This window comes from Hyperolius riggenbachi, chromosome 11 (assembly GCF_040937935.1).
Source record: "Hyperolius riggenbachi isolate aHypRig1 chromosome 11, aHypRig1.pri, whole genome shotgun sequence".
Taxonomy (NCBI): domain Eukaryota; kingdom Metazoa; phylum Chordata; class Amphibia; order Anura; family Hyperoliidae; genus Hyperolius; species Hyperolius riggenbachi.
In genome coordinates this window covers 244,522,346-244,544,648 of record NC_090656.1, presented here as the reverse complement: position 1 = coordinate 244,544,648, position 22,303 = coordinate 244,522,346, and positions in this window count along the sequence as shown.

Below are 22,303 nucleotides of genomic sequence, written 5' to 3'. Positions count from 1 at the left end.
TCACTGCCACATAATGCCAGTCCTGCATTCCCTTCACTGGCTACCTATAGAATGGAGGGTTCTATTCAAGATCGGCCTACTGACATTTAAATCCCTGAATAATCTGGGCTCTGGATACATGAAAGATATGTTACAGCTGCGAAGCAATCCCCGCATTCTCAGATCCACAGGTTCTAATAATCTAGTCATACCCAGAGTCCACTTGCAAACTTTTGGTCCCAGAGCCTTCTGTCATGCTGCCCCTACGTTTTGGAACTCCTTACCCCAGCAGATCAGGACAGCCCCATCCCTGGACGTGTTTAAATCCAGACTGAAAACCCACCTATTCAGTTTGGCATTTGCAGAAATATAACTTTTGTTGTGTGAACACTTCATCCTACTAATTACTGAATCTGAGAGAGCCTAAGCGCTTTGAGTCCTATGGGAGAAAAGCGCTATAGAAATGTTATTGTATTGTATTGTATTGCTGTTTATCGGTATGTAACCCCATCCTCCCATTAATGTTTAGCCTAGGCTATTTAGTTATTCGGCCTTCTGCCCCAGAGCATTCTGGGAGACCAGGGACCATATGCAATTAACTAGGGGGGAGGTCTCCCTAGAGCCCATATGCAATTAACTTTTTCTTTAAACAACCAGCAAGCAAGAACATAATAAAAATTATTTTGATGGCACCCTTACAGCTACTTTCTGGTACTTTTGTAATTGCAAAGGGCTAAAAAGTTACTTAAAACATAAGATGACAAATAAAGTTAATAGCATATGGCCCTAGGAGGATTCTCATAGGAGATCATTTTTCAGCATCTTCATGAAATAAATTTTCAGCAGTCTTCAATTGAAAAGTAAATTAAAAGTACAATCAACATTATTCCGAATTCTTTTGATTATTTCCCTGCTTGCTGGTGGTGTAAAAAGCATTTTATTTACAAGGTGTCAAAATAACACCAAGGAGAGAACTCAGGAGAAAGAGTTAATTGCATATGGGGCCCAGCCGCCCAGGTGTTGTTTCTGCTCGCTTCGGAACACAAAGGCAAACAAACATTCCGCAGAGATTCACCTGCCAGCAGTAATGATGTCACCACCTGTGAAAAATTTAAAAATGTAGGTCAAGATGAGGAAAAAGTTTACAACGGAAAAACACTGACTAAATCATATATAAAGTAATTACGGTATGTACAAAAAATAAGCATTTTTATTCATGAAGTTATATTCAGCAAAGTTCTTCTTTATGCGGTAGTGTCAGCTTACAATCGTTGAGAAGTCTGACAGGTGCACTTAATACCAGATGCCTAAGAATTCTGCCTGTCCGCTCTGACAGTTATCCAGCTGTCACCTGACAGTTACCCAGCTGTCACATGACAGTTCCATCATCCGCAATGATTTAACAGAACACAAACATTCCCTTTTGTAGACAGAGCCTGGAGCCAATACATGAATTATTTCTAAAATGTGACTTGAGCTTTTTTCTTTTCTTTACTTCTTTTTCTTCAACCTTTCCTGCGTGAGATAACCTAGCAGATTAACGTTGTAAGGGCCGGAGTACACTCTGTAGCTTGGCACTCACATCCTATTGTGATTGGCTAATGACTGGCCAATTTTACAACCCCCCATGTAGGATGAGAGCTTACCAATCTGTTCATAGAACAGTATAACCTTGGCTTGTGAGCATACCTTCAGGCCTGGAACCCACTACAAAGTGCAAATCGCTATCGCAATCGCTAGCGTCTTTAATGAGCGTTTTGTAAGCGATTTCATGAGCGTTTTCTGGCGATTTTGGTAGCGATTTTAAAAAGTGTCAGCTTTTTGCAAGCGATTGTGTAGCAATTAGCGGTTTTAATTCTGATTGGTTCTTTCAATTAATTGTAATTTTTTTTTACACTGTGCAGTAATTTAAAAACACTAGCAAATCGCTCTGCATAGCAATTCATGAGCGATTACACCAGCGTTTATATACTTTACATTGCAGAAATGCCAACGCAAAACACTAGCACTCAAAAATGCTAAATGTCCTGCGATAGTGATTTTGCTAATCGCAATCGCTCCAGTGGAATTTGGCCCATCCATTAACATTAGCTGAGCGTTTAGGAAAATTGCTAGTGGCTTGAATCGCTCCCTAAACGCTCACAAAATCGCTCTGGTGGGTTGTAGCCCTCAAACTTTCCTGTTTTCCAGTACAGAAAGAGTTTAAAAAACGTCAGTTGTTATCGATGCAAAAGGGATTCTCTGAGCTAGTAGACCCACTGGGTGGAATACAGTCCTGCTTTCTGAAGTAAGGCCTGGTGCAGACCAAAACCCGCTAGCAGATCCGCAAAATGCTAGCAGATTTTGAAACGCTTTTTCTTATTTTTCTGCAGCGTTTCAGCTAGCGTTTTGCGGTTTTGTGAAGTGTTTTTGGTGTAGTAGATTTCATGTATTGTTACAGTAAAGCTGTTACTAAACAGCTACTGTAACAAAAACCGCCTGGCAAACCGCTCTGAAGAGCCGTTTTTCAGAGCGGTTTGCATTTTTCCTATACTTAACATTGAGGCAGAAACGCCTCCGCAATCCAAAATCTGCAGCAGCCCGGGAGTATGCGTTTCTGCAAAACGCCTCCCGCTCTGGTGTGCACCACCCCATTGAAATATATTACCCAAGCGTATCCGCAGCCGCAAGCGGATCGCAAAACGCAGCCGAACCGCTCTGGTGTGCACTAGGCCTAAGGGCAGCTTGGGATAAGGTTTTACTGCAGGAAAGTTCAAAGGGTCATCATTTCTGCTTTGTTTTATAATGAATATAATAGAAAGTTAAAGTTAAGTCTGCTTTAAGGCTACTTGCACACCAAGACGTTGCGTTAGGTGCTACGTTAAGGTCGCATAACGTGCACCTAACGCAAGGCCTGGTGCTCTTTGATGTGGACGTCAGAATGAGCCGCGTTGTGCAGCTCACTCTGGCGTCCGTGATGCCGTGATGCGTACTCTTGGACGCATGCGGCATCACGTGGTCCCGGCCGGCCAATCGCCGCACAGAGCGGTCGCTCCAGGAAGTAAACACTGTACGTTACAACGTGCAGTGAATATTAATTAGCCATGTGCCTGGCCACTCTCCACTCCTCCCCAACACTACTGAGCATGTGCAAACAGTCTAACGCAGCTTAAGCCGCTGTAACGCCGTAGCATGCTGCACTTTCGGCAGAACGTGCAGCGTTACATGTAACGCAACGTGGGCACTGTGAACAGCCCACTTGTGTTACATTGCTGTGCGTTGGGGGAGCGTTACAGGCCGCACTAACGTGCGCCTGTAACGTCCCTGTGTGTAAGCAGCCTTAAAGAAGGAGTGTGATTACTGTGACAGAATGAGGCAATGTTAAAAAAAAAGAGCTATATAACTGAAAATAAAAATGAGACTCTTTTCTTTGCTGCTAATGTTCTATTTCTTTGCTGTAATACACACAGAGTTCATTACGTCATAAGTTTATTTTCCTTCAGGTTTGCTTCAAACTGATTGGTCCATTTTCAAGTTGCAAAAATTTGCATAATCCTGCATCAATGTGGATATGTTTGCATCTCATTAATCATCCCTAGACTGTATCAAAATGTAATGCTGCATACACACTTGAGATAAAAGTCTTTGGAAAATGAAAGATCACAGACCAATTTTACCCCCTTCCATGTAGTATGAGAGCCATACTCTACACAGTCTATTCTATGGAGCTGCACTCCCCATCAGACAGAAATCTTACCCCCTTCCATGTAGTATGAGAGCCACACCTACACAGTCTATTCTATGGAGCTGCACTCCCCATCAGACAGAGATCTTACCCCCTTCCATGTAGTATGAGAGCCACACCTACACAGTCTATTCTATGGAGCTGCACTCCCCATCAGACAGAGATCTTACCCCCTTCCATGTAGTATGAGAGCCACACCTACACAGTCTATTCTATGGAGCTCCACTCCCCATCAGACAGAGATCTTACCCCCTTCCATGTAGTATGAGAGCCACACCTACACAGTCTATTCTATGGAGCTGCACTCCCCATCAGACAGAAATCTTACCCCCTTCCATGTAGTATGAGAGCCATACCTACACAGTCTATTCTATGGAGCTGCACTCCCCATCAGCCAGAAATCTTACCCCCTTCCATGTAGTATGAGAGCCACACCTACACAGTCTATTCTATGGAGCTGCACTCCCCATCAGACAGAAATCTTACCCCCTTCCATGTAGTATGAGAGCCACACCTACACAGTCTATTCTATGGAGCTGAACTCCCCATCAGACAGAAATCTTACCCCCTTCCATGTAGTATGAGAGCCACACCTACACAGTCTATTCTATAGAGCTGCACTCCCCATCAGTAGTGTTGGGCGAACACCTGGATGTTCGGGTTCGGGCCGAACAGGCCGAACATGGGCCAGATGTTCGGCATGTTCGGCCCGAACGCCGAACTCAATGGGAGTCAATGGGACCCCCGAACATGCCCATTTTGGGGGCCCCATGGGGTCGCAGGCATAAGGGGGGAGCATGCCCCGGTCGCGGGGGGGGTCGGAAATTCCCCCCACCCCCTCCGCTAGCGCTCCCCCCTCTGCCCGCTTCCCCATACAAAAAGTTTGAAACAAGTTCAATAGTACCTGGGCTGGTGGCACTGGCTGGCAGTGGAGTGAGGAGGAGGAGGAGTCCGAGTAGCAGAGTGACGTTGAGGCCGGGCAGCGAGCGGTTCAGCGCTAGTACCCTTGTGGTACTTCCGCCCTTTCTCTGACCTCACGTCCTCTGCGTGATGACGCATACGAGGGTACGCGTGATGCGTACCCTCGTATGCAGAGGACGTGAGGTCAGAGAAAGGGCGGAAGTACCACAAGGGTACTAGCGCTGAACCGCCCGCTGCCCGGCCTCAACGTCACTCTGCTACTCGGACTCCTCCTCCTCCTCACTCCACTGCCAGCCAGTGCCACCAGCCCAGGTACTATTGAACTTGTTTCAAACTTTTTGTATGGGGAAGCGGGCAGAGGGGGGAGCGCTAGCGGAGGGGGTGGGGGGAATTTCCGACCCCCCCCGCGATCGGGGCATGCTCCCCCCTTATGCCTGCGACCCCATGGGGGGCAGTATTCGGCCGAACAGGGCCCTGTTCGGCCGAACAGGGGCCCTGTTCGGCCATGCATTCAGTAGTTCGGCGAACCCCGAACAGTTTGGCCGAACACCACCAGGTGTTCGGCCGAACTCGAACATCACCCGAACAGGGTGATGTTCTGCAGAACCCGAACAGTGGCGAACACTGTTCGCCCAACACTACCCATCAGATAGAAATCTGACCCCCTTCCATGTAGTATGAGAGCCATACCTACACAGTCTTTTCTATGGAGCTGCACTCCCCATCAGACAGAAATCTTACCCCCTTCCATGTAGTATGAGAGCCACACCTACACAGTCTATTCTATGGAGCTGAACTCCCCATCAGACAGAGATCTTACCCCCTTCCATGTAGTATGAGAGCCACACCTACACAGTCTATTCTATGGAGCTGCACTCCTCATCAGATAGAAATCTTACCCCCTTCCAAGTAGTATGAGAGCCACACCTACACAGTCTATTCTATGGAGCTGCACTCCTCATCAGATAGAAATCTTAGGCCCCGTTCACACTTGCGGTTTTGCAAAAACCGCACCGGATGTCCGGACCGCACCGGAGCCGGATCGGACCTGAACCGTACGGTTCCTGTCCGGATCCGGTCCGGATCCGGTCCGGTTGCATACGGTTTCCGTGCGGTATGAACACGGTTCCGGTCCGGATCCGGATTCTTAAAGAGATAACAACCTGTATAAATACCTGGGGTTCTGGGAGGTCAGCAGAAGCTCTGGGGTCATTGTTGGAGACAGCTGGACGTGTGGAGACCATCCTTGGATACAGAGACAGCAGTTGGGACCATGGATCCAGTCATTTTTTACGCTTATTACCTGGGAATTCTCTCCTTCCTGTTGTTTACCTACTACTATGTGGGGAGAAGGCGTGCTCCTCGCAGGAGATGGTGGGTGCACCCTCTACTAGCCAGGAGGCAGAGGAAGGGAGAGTTCCAGGCCCTCTACCGGGACCTCAGACGACACCCACAGAAGTTCTACAGCTACACTCGGATGTCTATTCCCCTGTAAGTATATAGGCCTAAACAGTGGCGTACCTAGGGCATTTGACACCCGGTGCTGGGTATTAAAAAGACACCCCCCCCCCCCCATTAAAAAAAAAAAAAACAGCAAATGTGGCATGCTAAACGTGACACGGCGGGTAATGCCAGGTGTAGGCTCGCTCCCCCCCCTAAAGTTGTCCTTAGTATAGTATAGTGGCACCAGTATAGCTAACAAAAAATGGGTGCGGTTATAACATGCGGCGCGCATTGCGCGCCGCGGCGAAAAATGGGCGTGGCCATGACCGGATGAGGGCAGAGCTAACTAATTTAAAGTGAACCCGGGATAAGAGTGATATGGAGGCTGCCATATTCATTTTCTTTTAAACAATAGGCAGCCCTGCTGATCTATTTGGCTGCAGTAGTGAACTGAATTACACCAGAAACAAGCATGCAGCTAATCTTGTCAGTTCTGACAATATTGTCAGAAGCCCCTGACCTGCTGCTTGCTTATTCAGGGTCTATGGTTTAAAGAATTAGATGCAGAGGACCAGCACAGCAGCCAGGCAGCTGGTATTGCTTAAAAGGAGATAAATATTGCAGCCCAATATTATTCTCACCTCGGGTTCCCCTTAAAAGTGCAACACAAAGACAGTGGGCCTTTCCCCAGAAAATTCACATAATTGTTCAGGTTTTCTCAAGAAAATACACGTAATGTGAACAGATTTGACCAGAAAATAGTTCAATCATGTCGGCAGATTTGCCCAAAAAACACGTTCAATCATGTCGGCAGATTTGCCCAAAAAACACGTTCAATCATGTCGGCAGATTTGCCCAGAAAATACATGCAATCATGTCGGCAGATTTGCCCAGAAAATACATGCAATCATGTCGGCAGATTTGCCCAGAAAATACATGCAATCATGTCGGCAGATTTGCCCAGAAAATACATGCAATCATGTCGGCAGATTTGCCCAGAAAATACATGCAATCATGTCGGCAGATTTGCCCAGAAAATATATGCAATCATGTCGGCAGATTTGCCCAAAAAACACGTTCAATCATGTCGGCAGATTTGCCCAAAAAACACGTTCAATCATGTCGGCAGATTTGCCCAGAAAATACATGTAATCATGTCGGCAGATTTGCCCAGAAAATACATGCAATCATGTCGGCAGATTTGCCCAGAAAATACATGCAATCATGTCGGCAGATTTGCCCAGAAAATACATGCAATCATGTCGGCAGATTTGCCCAGAAAATACATGCAATCATGTCGGCAGATTTGCCCAGAAAATATATGCAATCATGTGGCAACCTGGCCAGAAAACACTTCAATCATGTAGCAGACCTGGCCAGAACAGTCGATACACCTGCTAATATAAATTAAATAAAAATTTACTCACCTGAAGCAGCAGCAGACCTCCTGTCCCGGCCTCCGTCCGGCGCGCAGCTCTCACGATCCTCTGCAGCCAGCAACTGAAACTCCCGCGGTGAGAGCAGGGCTACGGGAAAATGGCGCCCGAAGCCCTGCATTGCAGACTCAGTCTCCAGAGCAGGGCTTCGGACGCCATTTTACTGTAGCCCTGCTCTGCCGCTGTTGGAGCTGCGGGCTGCTGCTGTCAGTGAACTGACACAGCGTCTATTAGACGCCGAAAATCAGTTCACGCTGGGGGTGCTTGGACAATATTAGGGGGTGCTTCAGCACCCAAACCACCCCCCTGGCACCGCCACTGCCCCAGTATAGCTAGTATAGTTGCCCCAGTATAGCATAGTGGCCCCAGTATAGTTTAGTGTAGCATAGTGGCCCCAGTGTAGCATAGTGGTCCCAGTGTAGCATAGGTGCCCCCAGTGTAGCATAGTGGCCCCCAGTGTAGCATAGTGGCCCCCAGTGTAGCATAGTGGCCGCCAGTGTAGCATAGTGGCCGCCAGTGTAGCATAGTGGCCCCCAGTGTAGCATAGTGGCCCCCAGTGTAGCATAGGTGCCCCCAGTGTAGCATAGTGGCCCCCAGTGTAGCATAGTGGCCCCCAGTGTAGCATGGTGGCCCCCAGTGTAGCATGGTGGCCCCCAGTGTAGCATAGTGGCCCCCAGTGTAGCATAGTGGCCGCCAGTGTAGCATAGGTGCCCCCAGTGTAGCATAGTGGCCCCCAGTGTAGCATAGTGGCCCCCAGTGTAGCATAGTGGCCCCCAGTGTAGCATAGGTGCCCCCAGTGTAGCATAGTGGCCCCCGGTATGAGGGAAGCTTGGAAGGTGGGGTGGCGGGGTCCCCTCCTTCCGGCGCTTCCCCCTCCTAATTAGCAGCAGCCAGCAGCTTAGCGAAGCGGGCGGGGAGGACTTACTCACCTGCTCCAGGCGATGGCGCATAACGTCATCCTCACGTGACGCTGGTCTCTCTGTCGCTCACTGTGCTTCCGCAAATCAGGAAGCACAGTGGGCGGTGGAGAAGGTGGAGACCAGCGTCAGGTGACGATGACGCTATTTGCCATCGCCTGGAACGCAGGAAGTAGGTGAGTAAGTCTTCTCCGCCCGCTCCTTCCCGCTCATCAAGCTGCTGCTAATTAGGAGGGTGAAGCGCCAGAAGGAGGGGACCCAGGTGAGGGAGGTGGGGGGTCCGGCCCCCCTCCCCGCCGCTTTCCCCGCCACCCCTCCTTTCCGGGTTGCTTTCCCCCTCCTGTCCGGCCGGCACAGGCCTCTGTGGGGGCCTTGATGACACCCCCTGGGGCGCCCGACACCCGGTGCGGGGCGCCCCATGCCGCCCTATGGTAGGAACGCCACTGGGCCTAAATACACCAACCCCCACCATTCCTAAACACCCCACCCTCACCCCCACAACACCTCATCCCTGTATACCTAGCTAAACACACCACCCTGACCCCCACACCCCTGTATACCTAGCTATACAGTACACCCCCACCCTCCACAACACTCCCAAACCTCTGTAAACACACCTCCCCCATCCTCCACCCAACACCTTGTCCCACAACATACTTTACAGCTTCTTCCTTTCCATCTCCTGACAGGTTTGATACCCTTTTGGAGATGGTAAAGGATGACCTTAGGAAGAAGGATACCACGTTCAGGAGAGCAGTCACACCACAAGAACAACTACTCATCACACTGAGGTATGTAAAAACAAATTTTTTTATTGCAAAAACAACCACTTTCCAACATGGAAACATTCTTCCAACATGGAAGACAAAAAAATAACATATCTATGGTATAGCCCGGTCAGTTTTAAGGAACACCAACCACCAACTTTGTGCTGGAAGAGTTGTAGGGCATAGCTGCCCAAGTGTCTTTCGGGGACACCAGGCCCTAATAAATTGAAGTGCTTCAAAAACCTAACCACTGGCACAGGACCCTCTGAGCCATGGATGAAGGACACAGGTCAGTGAAAAGGCTAGGCCTCTCACCGACCAGTGTAGGTGTCCTTCATCCATGGTTTCAAGGGTCTTGTGCAAGTGGTTAGGAACAAGAAAAAAGTGAGGAGCAAGAGGAACCGATGGCAGAGGTGCATGACTACAGGTGCAGTGCAACAGGCACAAGGTTGTGACCCAGGTAGTGTCTTTCGGGGACACCAGGCCCTAAAATTGAAGTGCTTCAAAAACCTAACCACTGGCACATGACCCTCTGAGCCATGGATGAAGGACACAGGTCAGTGAAAAGGCTAGGCCTCTCACCGACCAGTCAAGGTGTCCATCAACCATGGCTCCAAGGGTCTTGTGCAAGTGGTTAGGAACAAGAACAAAGTGAGGAGCAAGAGGAACCGATGGCAGAGGAGCAGGACTACAGGTGCAGTGCAACAGGCACAAGGTTGTGACCCAGGTAGTGTCTTTCGGGGACACCAGGCCCTAAAATTGAAGTGCTTTAAAAACCTAACCACTGGCACAGGACCCTCTGAGCCATGGGTGAAGGACACAGGTCAGTGAAAAGGCTAGGCCTCTCACCGACCAGTCAAGGTGTCCATCAACCATGGCTCCAAGGGTCTTGTGCAAGTGGTTAGGAACAAGAACAAAGTGAGGAGCAAGAGGAACCGATGGCAGAGGAGCAGGACTACAGGTGCAGTGCAACAGGCACAAGGTTGTGACCCAGGTAGTGTCTTTCGGGGACACCAGGCCCTAAAATTGAAGTGCTTTAAAAACCTAACCACTGGCACAGGACCCTCTGAGCCATGGGTGAAGGACACAGGTCAGTGAAAAGGCTAGGCCTCTCACCGACCAGTCAAGGTGTCCTTCATCCATGGTTCAAAGGGTCTTGTGCAAGTGGTTAGGAACAAGAAAAAAGTGAGGAGCAAGAGGAACCAATGGCAGAGGTGCATGACTACAGGTGCAGTGCAACAGGCACAAGGTTGTGACCCAGGTAGTGTCTTTCGGGGACACCAGGCCCTAAAATTGAAGTGCTTCAAAAACCTAACCACTGGCACATGACCCTCTGAGCCATGGATGAAGGACACAGGTCAGTGAAAAGGCTAGGCCTCTCACCGACCAGTGAAGGTGTCCTTCACCCATGGCTCCAAGGGTCTTGTGCAAGTGATTAGGAACAACAAAGTAAGGAACAAGAGGAATCAAAGGCACAGGTGCAGGACTACAGGTGCAGTGCAACAGGCACAAGGTTGTGACCCAGGTAGTGTCTTTCGGGGACACCAGGCCCTAAATTATTAGTGCTTCTAAAACCTAACCACTGGCACAGGACCCTCTGAGCCATGGATGAAGGACACAGGTCAGTGAAAAGGCTAGGCCTCTCACCGACCAGTGAAGGTGTCCTTCACCCATGGCTCCAAGGGTCTTGTGCAAGTGATTAGGAACAACAAAGTAAGGAACAAGAGGAATCAAAGGCACAGGTGCAGGACTACAGGTGCAGTGCAACAGGCACAAGGTTGTGACCCAGGTAGTGTCTTTCGGGGACACCAGGCCCTAAAGTTCAAGTCCAGCAAAACCAAAAGTTAAAAAGCCCTGTGATGGTATCCTTCCTTCGAGGATCGGAGGTATTCAGAGGAGCATGTCCAGGAACAATTTGACTTTTTTTCAAATTGTATCGGCACCACTACTAGAAAAGGTGGGAGTTGCTGCCTGGAAATCTGGACTCTCTTGGGTGCTGGTCGTGGATGAGCTGGACCCTGACAGCGGTGGCCCATATTGACTGCCTCTGTAGCCGGTGTACATCTGTGATGATTGCCAGGTGGGCACCGCTGTTGGTTGTGGGGGTCTAAAAATTGGTGGTTGCAATAATGGCGTGTCCATGTGCTGTTTATTCACCTCCAGCAAATTGGAATGGCACGCCATCAGGTTTTGTGAAGGCACCTTTTCAAGATATGGTATTAGAGACATCACAGTGTGAAAACACGGGTGTGCCTGCAATTTCAGTAGTTCCTTGCTTTGTTGATGCATTTGCTGCATCATGTTCTGCAGCTGGCCCACCGACTGATGATGCTGCGCACGCAGTTGGTCGATTTCTCCTCTGTGCATCTCATGCATCATTTTAAGCTCGTCCCTGTAGTGCCCATGTACAGCGTCGAGCTCACATTGCAGTGTAGTGATGTGGGACTTGTACTGCTCCATGATATGGCCCCTGTCCTCATCTTGCAACTGCCGGGTTATGAGAGTTTGGTGGCTCTGAAGAATCCCGAGAAGTCCGGAGACAGCCCCGGACATCTCGGACTCTGTCTCTCTCCTTGTTGGGGGGAGGGTACCTCGACGCCTCACTGGTGTGGTGGTCCTCACTGGTGGTGTGGCAGCATCTTCCCGTCCTCTGGCCTGTGTCGGGGTTGCCCTGCGCGCTGGTTGTGCTGCAGTCTCTCGGTGCTCCTCACTTTGTTCTTGTTCCCCTGGAGCTTCCATAGCGGTCGATTGTGGAGGTTCAGCTTCTTCCACACTCGGTCCTGCAACCTCAACATCCAAGCTCTCTTCTGCCAAGTCATCATCAAAGGACGGAGTTGTGATTAAGGACTACCTCCTCCTACTCCTCGCCTCGGGGCAATAGGTTACATCGGCGACGTCATCATCCACCAAGCTCTCCTCACTGCTGAACCGTGCCTCCTGGGTCGGTTCCTCTTGCTCCAAATTGTCTTCAGTCCTGTAGATAAAAAAAATATTTATTGGTGTGCCAAACAGCATGTGGCGTCAATTCACAGAGCTAGCAAACACTAGCAATCACTTTATCACCAGTTTCTACCCAACATTTGATAAAGCTTGTGAGAAAAGTTCGCTAGCCATGGGAATTGAGGCCATAGCAATACATGGCCGAAGTCATGGTAATGAGCTCTCAGTTCCTGCCCACAGTAGTGGTACTTACAGTCTAGGTTCCAGGCTTGCATTGATGAAAGACAATTGCTTGGCAAATTGGTAGTCTTTTTGTCGCCTTCCCCCGCCACTGCCACTTCGTTCGGCAAGTTTTTTCTTCCGTAGCCATTTCACATATGCATCCCGTATATTGCGCCACCTTGTCTTGTACCTTTCTCCTGTAACGACATGAAAAATTGATTTCGATTATTTCTCTTGTAGGTACATCGCAACTGGACAAACATATACATCGCTACATGTCACATTTCGTATTGGGAAGAGCACGGTGGCAGGCATCGTCGTGAGGACTTCGAGGATCCTTTGGACGCGACTGAGGGCCAGATACATGCCTGTGCCGGACACCACGAAATGGGAGGAGATCGCCCAGGGCTTCTGGACCGAGTGCAAGTTTCCTAATTGTGTTGGCGCACTGGATGGGAAACACATCCGGATTCAGAAACCCGTGGGGAGTGGCAGCCATTATTTCAACTATAAAAAATACTTCAGCATTGTTCTAATGGCAGTGGCAGATGCGGACTACAAGTTTGTGTACGTGGATGTGGGGTCGTACGGTAGTTCCAATGACTCTGGAATTTTCCAGCGTACGACCCTTTGCCGGCTGATGGAGGAAGGCAGACTGCGTCTCCCCCGTGACAGACCCTGGCCTGGGACAAGGGCACCGGCCTACCCCTATGTGTTTGTGGGGGACGAGGCCTTCGCCCTGTCCGACCATGTAATGCGTCCATACCCAGACAGGGGACTTGATGCCAGCCAGCTACACTTCAATGCTCGGTTGAGCCGTGCAAGGAGAATGGTGGAGTGCACATTTGGGATCCTGGTGTCAAAGTGGAGGGTGTTCCACACGCCCATGCTGCTGAAACCGGGCAACGCAGTTGTCGTGGTGAAGGCAGCATGCATCCTCCACAACTTTGTGCGGCAGGAGGAAAGAGAGACTCCGGAACCCCCGAATGTGCTTCCACTAATGCCCCTGCGGAGGTATGCAACCAGGCCAAGGGTAGTGTCACTGCGGAACAGGGACCAACTGAGACTTTATTTTACCACACCACCTGGACGAGGGTGAATGTTTGGTTTTTAATTTGTTTTGTTGAAATGTGTTTATTTTGGAGTTTCAAGTTTGAGTGATTTTAAATGTATTAATTTTTTACAATAAATTGATGTATAATAATTGGTCATTGTGTATGTTTTATGTGCACAGGTGGGGTACATCGCAGGTGGGTGGGATACATCACAGGTGGGTGGGATACAGCACAGGTGGGTGGGATACAGCACAGGTGGGGTACAGGTGGGTGGGATACATCACAGGTGGGTGGGATACAGCACAGGTGGGGTACAGGTGGGTGGGATACATCACAGGTGGGATACATCACAGGTGGGGTACAGGTGGGTGGGATACATCACAGGTGGGGTAGAGGTGGGTGGGATACATCACAGGTGGGGTACTGGTGGGTGGGATACATCACAGGTGGGATACATCACAGGTGGGGTACAGGTGGGTGGGATACATCACAGGTGGGGTAGAGGTGGGTGGGATACATCACAGGTGGGGTACTGGTGGGTGGGATACATCACAGGTGGGATACATCACAGGTGGGGTACAGGTGGGTGTGATACATCACAGGTGGGTGGGATACAGCACAGGTGGGGTACAGGTGGGTGGGATACATCACAGGTGGGGTAGAGGTGGGTGGGATACATCACAGGTGGGGTAGAGGTGGGTGGGATACATCACAGGTGGGGTACAGGTGGGTGGGATACATCACAGGTGGGGTACAGGTGGGTGGGATACATCACAGGTGGGATACATCACAGGTGGGGTAGAGGTGGGTGGGATACATCACAGGTGGGGTAGAGGTGGGTGGGATACATCACAGGTGGGGTAGAGGTGGGTGGGATACATCACAGGTGGGGTAGAGGTGGGTGGGATACATCACAGGTGGGGTAGAGGTGGGTGGGATACATCACAGGTGGGGTACTGGTGGGTGGGATACATCACAGGTGGGGTACAGGTGGGTGTGATACATCACAGGTGGGTGAGATACAGCACAGGTGGGGTACAGGTGGGTGGGATACATCACAGGTGGGTAGGATACAGCACAGGTGGGGTACAGGTGGGTGGGATACATCACAGGTGGGATACATCACAGGTGGGGTACAGGTGGGTGGGATACATCACAGGTGGGGTACTGGTGGGTGGGATACATCACAGGTGGGATACATCACAGGTGGGGTACAGGTGGGTGGGATACATCACAGGTGGGATACATCACAGGTGGGGTACAGGTGGGTGGGATACATCACAGGTGGGGTAGAGGTGGGTGGGATACATCACAGGTGGGGTACTGGTGGGTGGGATACATCACAGGTGGGATACATCACAGGTGGGGTACAGGTGGGTGGGATACATCACAGGTGGGTGGGATACAGCACAGGTGGGGTACAGGTGGGTGGGATACATCACAGGTGGGATACATCACAGGTGGGGTACAGGTGGGTGGGATACATCACAGGTGGGGTAGAGGTGGGTGGGATACATCACAGGTGGGGTACTGGTGGGTGGGATACATCACAGGTGGGATACATCACAGGTGGGGTACAGGTGGGTGTGATACATCACAGGTGGGTGGGATACAGCACAGGTGGGGTACAGGTGGGTGGGCCACGGGTGGGTGGGCCACGGGTGGGTGGGCAACACGTGGGTGACACAAATCCATAGCAAAAGTTGAATACATCACAAGCTTAAACCACAAGCCCCCCCCCCCCCCAAAATCTTCTAGTCAACATACCCTCTGTGCCTTGCTGTCTCTTGCTCAAGTTCTCAAAGTCCTCCACATACAGCTTGGCAATTTTTTTCCACAGGCCTCTGCATTTTTTGATGTTGCTGTGGTCCGCATCCCCCTTGTCCCACAGGGCTGGTACCTGCTGCACCTGTAGGATGAGGTCTTCTGATGTGTAGGGCCTCACCCCCTCGCTATCAGACAGATCCTGCTCCATATTGCTGCCAAAGAGCTCCAGCATGAAGTCACTGCTGCTCCACTCTGTGAACGCTGGTGCCATGTGGTCCCCATCCAAAATGGCCACCATACCATAGAGTCAGCATAGGAAGTGTGGTACAACATCCGGTTTTTATAGCCAGTGTGTTGTGCGCTCTCCGGTTCTCATTGGTTTCCATTGGCCGGATGCAACATTCCGGCTCCGGTCCGGATACGTCAGCCGGACCAGCCGGACCAAAAAATAGCGCATGTTGGAACGGACGCCGGAGTCCGAATCCGGTCCGGCTCCGGTCCGGACGAAACGGACGCATGTGAACGGTCGCATAGACTTTCATTGCTATGCCGTGCGTCCGTTTCGTCCGGTCCGCATGCGGTCCGGCTCCGGCACGGCTCCGGCACGGCGATTCCGGATAGCAGCCGCTAATGTGAACCGGGCCTTACCCCCTTCCATGTAGTATGAGAGCCACACCTACACAGTCTATTCTATGGAGCTGCACTCCCTATCAGACAGAAATCTTACCACCCTCCATGTAGTATGAGAGCCATACTCTACACAGTCTATTCTATGGAGCTGCACTCCCCATCAGACAGAAATCTTACCCCCTTCCATGTAGTATGAGAGCCATACTCTACACAGTCTATTCTATGGAGCTGCACTCCCCATCAGACAGAAATCTTACCCCCTTCCATGTAGTATGAGAGCCACACCTACACAGTCAATTCTAAAAAAAACAAAAATTTGCTTTCCTAAAACAGAAAGAATTTGCGATAATTCAGGTTGGAGTGAGCTCGAGATGTCTCCCAGAGCACCACTGCTGAATATATGCAAATTAACCATTGTACCCTTAGAAGCTAAACACACCTCCAGAACCGCTGGAATGCAATGATGTGTCAGCTTGTTAAATTGTACAGAGCCATAATAATCCAACATGCATACAGACTGTTTCGGATTGTTTGATCCTCATCAGTGCATGGCATGGATTAATTTGGCTCTATGGAGTAGGGCTTGTAAACCGAGAGGTACAGACTAACCAGCAAGCTCATGGTGACCCAGAACTCATTGGAGTGTGTAAGGGACTACAATGGTCCTAAAAGCCCCCTTACTAAGATGTTAAGAAAAACAAAAATTTGCTTTCCTAAAACAGAAAGAATTTGCCATAATTCAGGTTGGAGTGAGCTCGAGATGTCTCCCAGAGCACCACTGCTGAATATATGCAAATTAACCATTGTACCCTTAGAAGCTAAACACACCTCCAGAACCGCTGGAATGCAATGATGTGTCAGCTTGTTAAATTGTACAGAGCCATAATAATCCAACATGCATACAGACTGTTTCGGATTGTTTGATCTTCATCAGTGCATGGCATGGATTAATTTGGCTCTATGGAGTAGGGCTTGTAAACCGAGAGGTACAGACATTCTATGGAGCTGCACTCCCCATCAGAGAGAAATCTTACCCCCTTCCATGTAGTATGAGAGCCACACTTACACAGTCTATTCTATGGAGCTGAACTCCCCATCAGACAGAAATCTTACCCCCTTCCATGTAGTATGAGAGCCATACTCTACACAGTCTATTCTATGGAGCTGCACTCCCTATCAGACAGAAATCTTACCCCCTTCCATGTAGTATGAGAGCCACACCTACACAGTCTATTCTATGGAGCTGCACTCCCCATCAGACAGAAATCTTACCCCCTTCCATGTAATATGAGAGCCACACCTACACAGTCTGTCTATTCTATGGAGCTGCACTCGCCATCAGACAGAAATCTTACCCCCTTCCATGTAGTATGAGAGCCACACCTACACAGTCTATTCTATGGAGCTGCACTCCCCATCAGACAGAAATCTTACCCCCCTCCATGTAGTATGAGAGCCACACCTACACAGTCTATTCTATGGAGCTGCACTCCCCATCAGACAGAAATCTTACCCCCTTCCATGTAGTATGAGAGCCATACCTACACAGTCTATTCTATGGAGCTGAACTCCACATCAGACAGAAATCTTTGCAAGATGCAAACAAGGTGTGTATGATGATCTGCAGATCTCATAGACTATGAATGCAATTTGCAGATACTGATCTTTTGTAGGAACAGATCTTTTGCAGATACTGATCTTTTGTGTCTGTACAGCATCTGTGTGTGCAGCATCTTGCAAAGACTTTTATCTGACGGGGAGTTCAGCTCCATAGAATAGACTGTGTAGGTGTGGCTCTCATACTACATGGAAGGGGGTAAGATTTCTGTCTGATGGGGGAGTGCAGCTCCATAGAATAGACTGTGTAGGCGTGGCTCTCATACTACATGGAAGGGGGTAAGATTTCTGTCTGATGGGGGAGTGCAGCTCCATAGAATAGACCAAGGGCGTAGGGCCCGTGGTCGCAGCGGTCGCCTTGGCGACCGGGCCCGGCTCCTGAGGAGGCGGGGGAGGGGCCCGGGGGGCCCATCTCCATTTGGAGGGCCATGCGCCCGTTCGCGCTGGTAGGAGGGAGCCGCAGCCGCGGGGAGGGCAGCCCGACCTCTTCCTCCCTTCCTCTCCCCGGGCCCCCCCCTCAGATGCAGAGTAAGCGGCTTACGGAAGCGCTATAGGCAGAACTCACCTCCCTGCGTTCCACTCGCCGCTGATCTCCTCTCTGGCTGGCTCTGCATAGATGTTGTTACACACGCAGCTTCCGGCTAAACAGGAAGCTGCGTGTGTAAGCATCTATGCAGAGCCAGCCAGAGAGGAGATCAGCGGCGAGTGGAACGCAGGGAGGTGAGTTCTGCCTATAGCGCTTCCGTTAGCCGCTTACTCTGCATCTGAGGGGGGGCCCCGGGGAGAGGAAGGGAGGGAGAGGTCGGGCTGCCCTCCCCGCGGCTGCGGCCCCCCCCTCCATTATGGGGACGGGCAGCTACCTAATCTATCCTGGGGGGCAGCTACCTAATCTATCCTGGGGGGCACCTACCTAATCTAACCTAATCCTGGGGGGCAGCTACCTAATCTAACCTATACTGGGGGGCACCTACCTAATCTATCCTGGGGGCAGCTACCTAATCTATCCTGGGGGGCACCTACCTAATCTAACCTAATCCTGGGGGGCAGCTACCTAATCTAACCTATACTGGGGGGCACCTACCTAATCTATCCTGGGGGCAGCTACCTAATCTATCCTGGGGGGCACCTACCTAATCTAACCTAATCCTGGGGGGCAGCTACCTAATCTAACCTATACTGGGGGGCACCTACCTAATCTATCCTGGGGGGCAGCTACCTAATCTATTCTGGGGGGCAGCTACCTAATCTAACCTATACTGGGAGGCACCTACCTAATCTATCCTGGGGGGCAGCTACCTAATCTATCCTGGGGGGCAGCTACCTAATCTAACTTAATCCTGGGGGGCAGCTACCTAATCTATCCTGGGGGGCAGCTACCTAATCTAACCTAATCCTGGGGGGCAGCTACCTAATCTATCCTGGGGGGCACCTACCCATTCTAACCTAATCCTGGGGGGCAGCTATCTAATCTATCCTGGGGGGCAGCTACCTAATCTATCCTGGGGGGCAGCTACCTCATCTATCCTGGGGGGCAGCTACCTCATCTAACCTATACTGGGGGGCACCTACCTAATCTATCCTGGGGGCAGCTACCTAATCTATCCTGGGGGGCAGCTACCTAATCTAACCTATACTGGGGGGCAGCTACCTAATCTAACCTATACTAGGGGGCACCGACCTAATCTAATTTATACTGGGGGCACCTACCTATCTAACCTATACTGGGGGCACTTACTTATCTAACCTGTATTGGGGGCACCTAGCTAGCCTATACAGGTGGCAACTAAACTGGCTACCTATATTGGAGGCACCTACCTAACTAACCTATACTGGGGGCACCTACCTATCTAACCTACGCTGGGGGCAACTATTCTGGCTACCTATATTAGAGGCACCCACCTAGCTAACCTGTACTGGGGGCACCTATCTATCTAACTTATACCGGCGGCGCCTGCCTATCTCACCTATACCGGGGGCAACTATACTGGCTTACCTATGCCTGACTACCTATACTGGGGGTACCTATAGCTGGCTATAGGGATTTTGATATGTGTGTGCATCCGTCGGGTGTTGTCGGGGGAGGGGGGGCTGTTGTTGCCGGGGGGGGGGGGGGCACATCCAGATTCCGCATCGGGGCCCAGAGGTTTGTAGCTACGCCACTGGAATAGACTGTGTAGGTGTGGCTCTCATACTACATGAAGGGGGTAAGATTTCTGTCTGATGGGGAGTGCAGCTCCATAGAATAGACTGTGTAGGTGTGGCTCTCATACTACATGGAAGGGGGTAAGATTTCTGTCTGATGTGGAGTTCAGCTCCATAGAATAGACTGTGTAGGTATGGCTCTCATACTACAGGGAAGGGGGTAAGATCTCTGTCTGATGGGGAGTGCAGCTCCATAGAATAGACTGTGTAGGTGTGGCTCTCATACTACATGGAATGGGGTAAGATTTCTGTCTGATGGGGAGTGCAGCTCCATAGAATAGACTGTGTAGGTGTGGCTCTCATACTACATGGAAGGGGGTAAGATTTCTGTCTGATGGGGAGTGCAGCTCCATAGAATAGACTGTGTAGGTGTTGCTCTCATACTACATGGAATGGGGTAAGATTTCTGTCTGATGGGGAGTGCAGCTCCATAGAATAGACTGTGTAGGTGTGGCTCTCATACTACATGGAAGGGGGTAAGATTTCTGTCTGATGGGGAGTGCAGCTCCATAGAATAGACTGTGTAGGTGTGGCTCTCATACTACATGGAAGGGGGTAAGATTTCTGTCTGATGGGGAGTGCAGCTCCATAGAATAGACTGTGTAGGTGTGGCTCTCATACTACATGGAAGGGGGTAAGATTTCTATCTGATGGGGAGTGCAGCTCCATAGAATAGACTGTGTAGGTGTGGCTCTCATACTACATGGAAGGGGGTAAGATTTCTGTCTGATGGGGGAGTGCAGCTCCATAGAATAGACTGTGTAGAGCCTGGGGTAAGATTTCCGTGACAGTTAATAATGGCGCACAGCGCCAGGGGAATACAAAGGGCGCCCCATAGACTTACATTATATAACGCTATTTAGCGTTATAAGTGTTAAAAAATGGCGCAGGCAGTGTGCCTTTCACTTATAACGCTAAATAGCGTTATAATTGTTCAAGAATGCAGCGGGGGTCGGGGGAGGAGAGAGTCAGCGGGACACTGGAGGGCATAGGCAGCGGGGAGGATGTGTGCAGATGCAGAAGCATACGTTACCTTGTCCCGGCCGCCGATCGCTCCTTCCCTCCGCTCCTGCACTTCTTCCATTCGTTTACTGTAGTCCTGCAGCCGGCCAATCACCATGTGGCTTCAGTCTCCGCATGCTGATTGGCCGGCTGCGGGACTACAGCAAACGAATGGAAGGAGCGGAGGGAAGGAGCGATCACTGGCCCAGGATAAGGTAACGTATGCTTCTGCATACATCCGCTGCCTATGCCCTCTAGTCTCCCGCTGCCTCTCTCCCCCAGCCCTGCATGTTTATCATGGCGCACCGCTCTGCAATCAATGTAGCATAAAACGAAATTTACCGTTTTATTGTATTTACATTAAAACGGTAAATAGCGTTTTATGATACATTTATCGGCAGAACGGTGCGCCATTTTTCTCCCTGCGCCATTTTCGGATGGACCCAAGATTTCTGTCTGATGGGGAGTGCAGCTCCATAGAATAGACTGTGTAGGTGTGGCTCTCATACTACATGGAAGGGGGTAAGATTTCTGTCTGATGGGGAGTGCAGCTCCATAGAATAGACTGTGTAGGTGTGGCTCTCATACTACATGGAAGGGGGTAGGATTTCTGTCTGACGGGGAGTGCAGCTCCATAGAATAGACTGTGTAGGTGTGGCTCTCATACTACATGGAAGGGGGTAAGATTTCTGTCTGATGGGGAGTGCAGCTCCATAGAATAGACTGTGTAGGTATGGCTCTCATACTACATGGAAGGGGGGTAAGATCTCTGTCTGATGGGGAGTGCAGCTCCATAGAATAGACTGTGTAGGTGTGGCTCTCATACTACATGGAAGGGGGTAAGATTTCTGTCTGATGGGGAGTGCAGCTCCATAGAATAGACTGTGTAGGTGTGGCTCTCATACTACATGGAAGGGGGTAAAATTGGTCTGTGATCTTTCATTTTCCAAAGACTTTTATCTCAAGTGTGTGTGAAGCATTAGGAGCATAGCACTGTTGCCTTGCAGAGCTGGGTGCCTGGTTTCAGGGCCGGTTTAAGCAACAATGGGGCCCCAGGGCAAAATAAACCTGGGGGGCCCCCCCAACATATACCCCGAAACAAAAATGGGCATTAGGGGACCTTTTTTTGCAGCTGGTATAACAGGGTGTGAAGTCCCAATCGGTCGGAGCTCCACATTCTTGCTATCCCAGCCTGCATGGGGGACAAGGGGTTAAAAAGTTTCAGGAGAGGGGACCCCACATAATTTTTTTTTAAAAAAAATTCCCACACTCTAAACATAAAAAAAAAAAAATTGGGAAAATAGGAAAAAATGCCAGGGATCTTCATACAGCCATATTGTGGCTGTATAGCGATCCCTGGCCAAAGCGCTGCGGCTGCGTATAAACCCCCTGGAAACCCCGTCAGGAAATGTATTTCGCTTTCATTTGATACATGTAAAATTACACTACCGTTAGGTTTGCTACTAAAAGTGACATTTACCGCATTTAAAAGTATACATTTTTCCTTCGAAATTTTAGAATCGATTTTCTCAAAAACTATAAGGTCTTTTTGAAAAATTGTTTTTTCCTCTTATTCCTAATGATCGCCTTAATATATCCTGCAAATTTAGGATTCCTAGCATTTAAGGTGGATTTGCTATTAACCATTAAAGTCGGCAGGTTTTTAAATGTGTATTTTTTT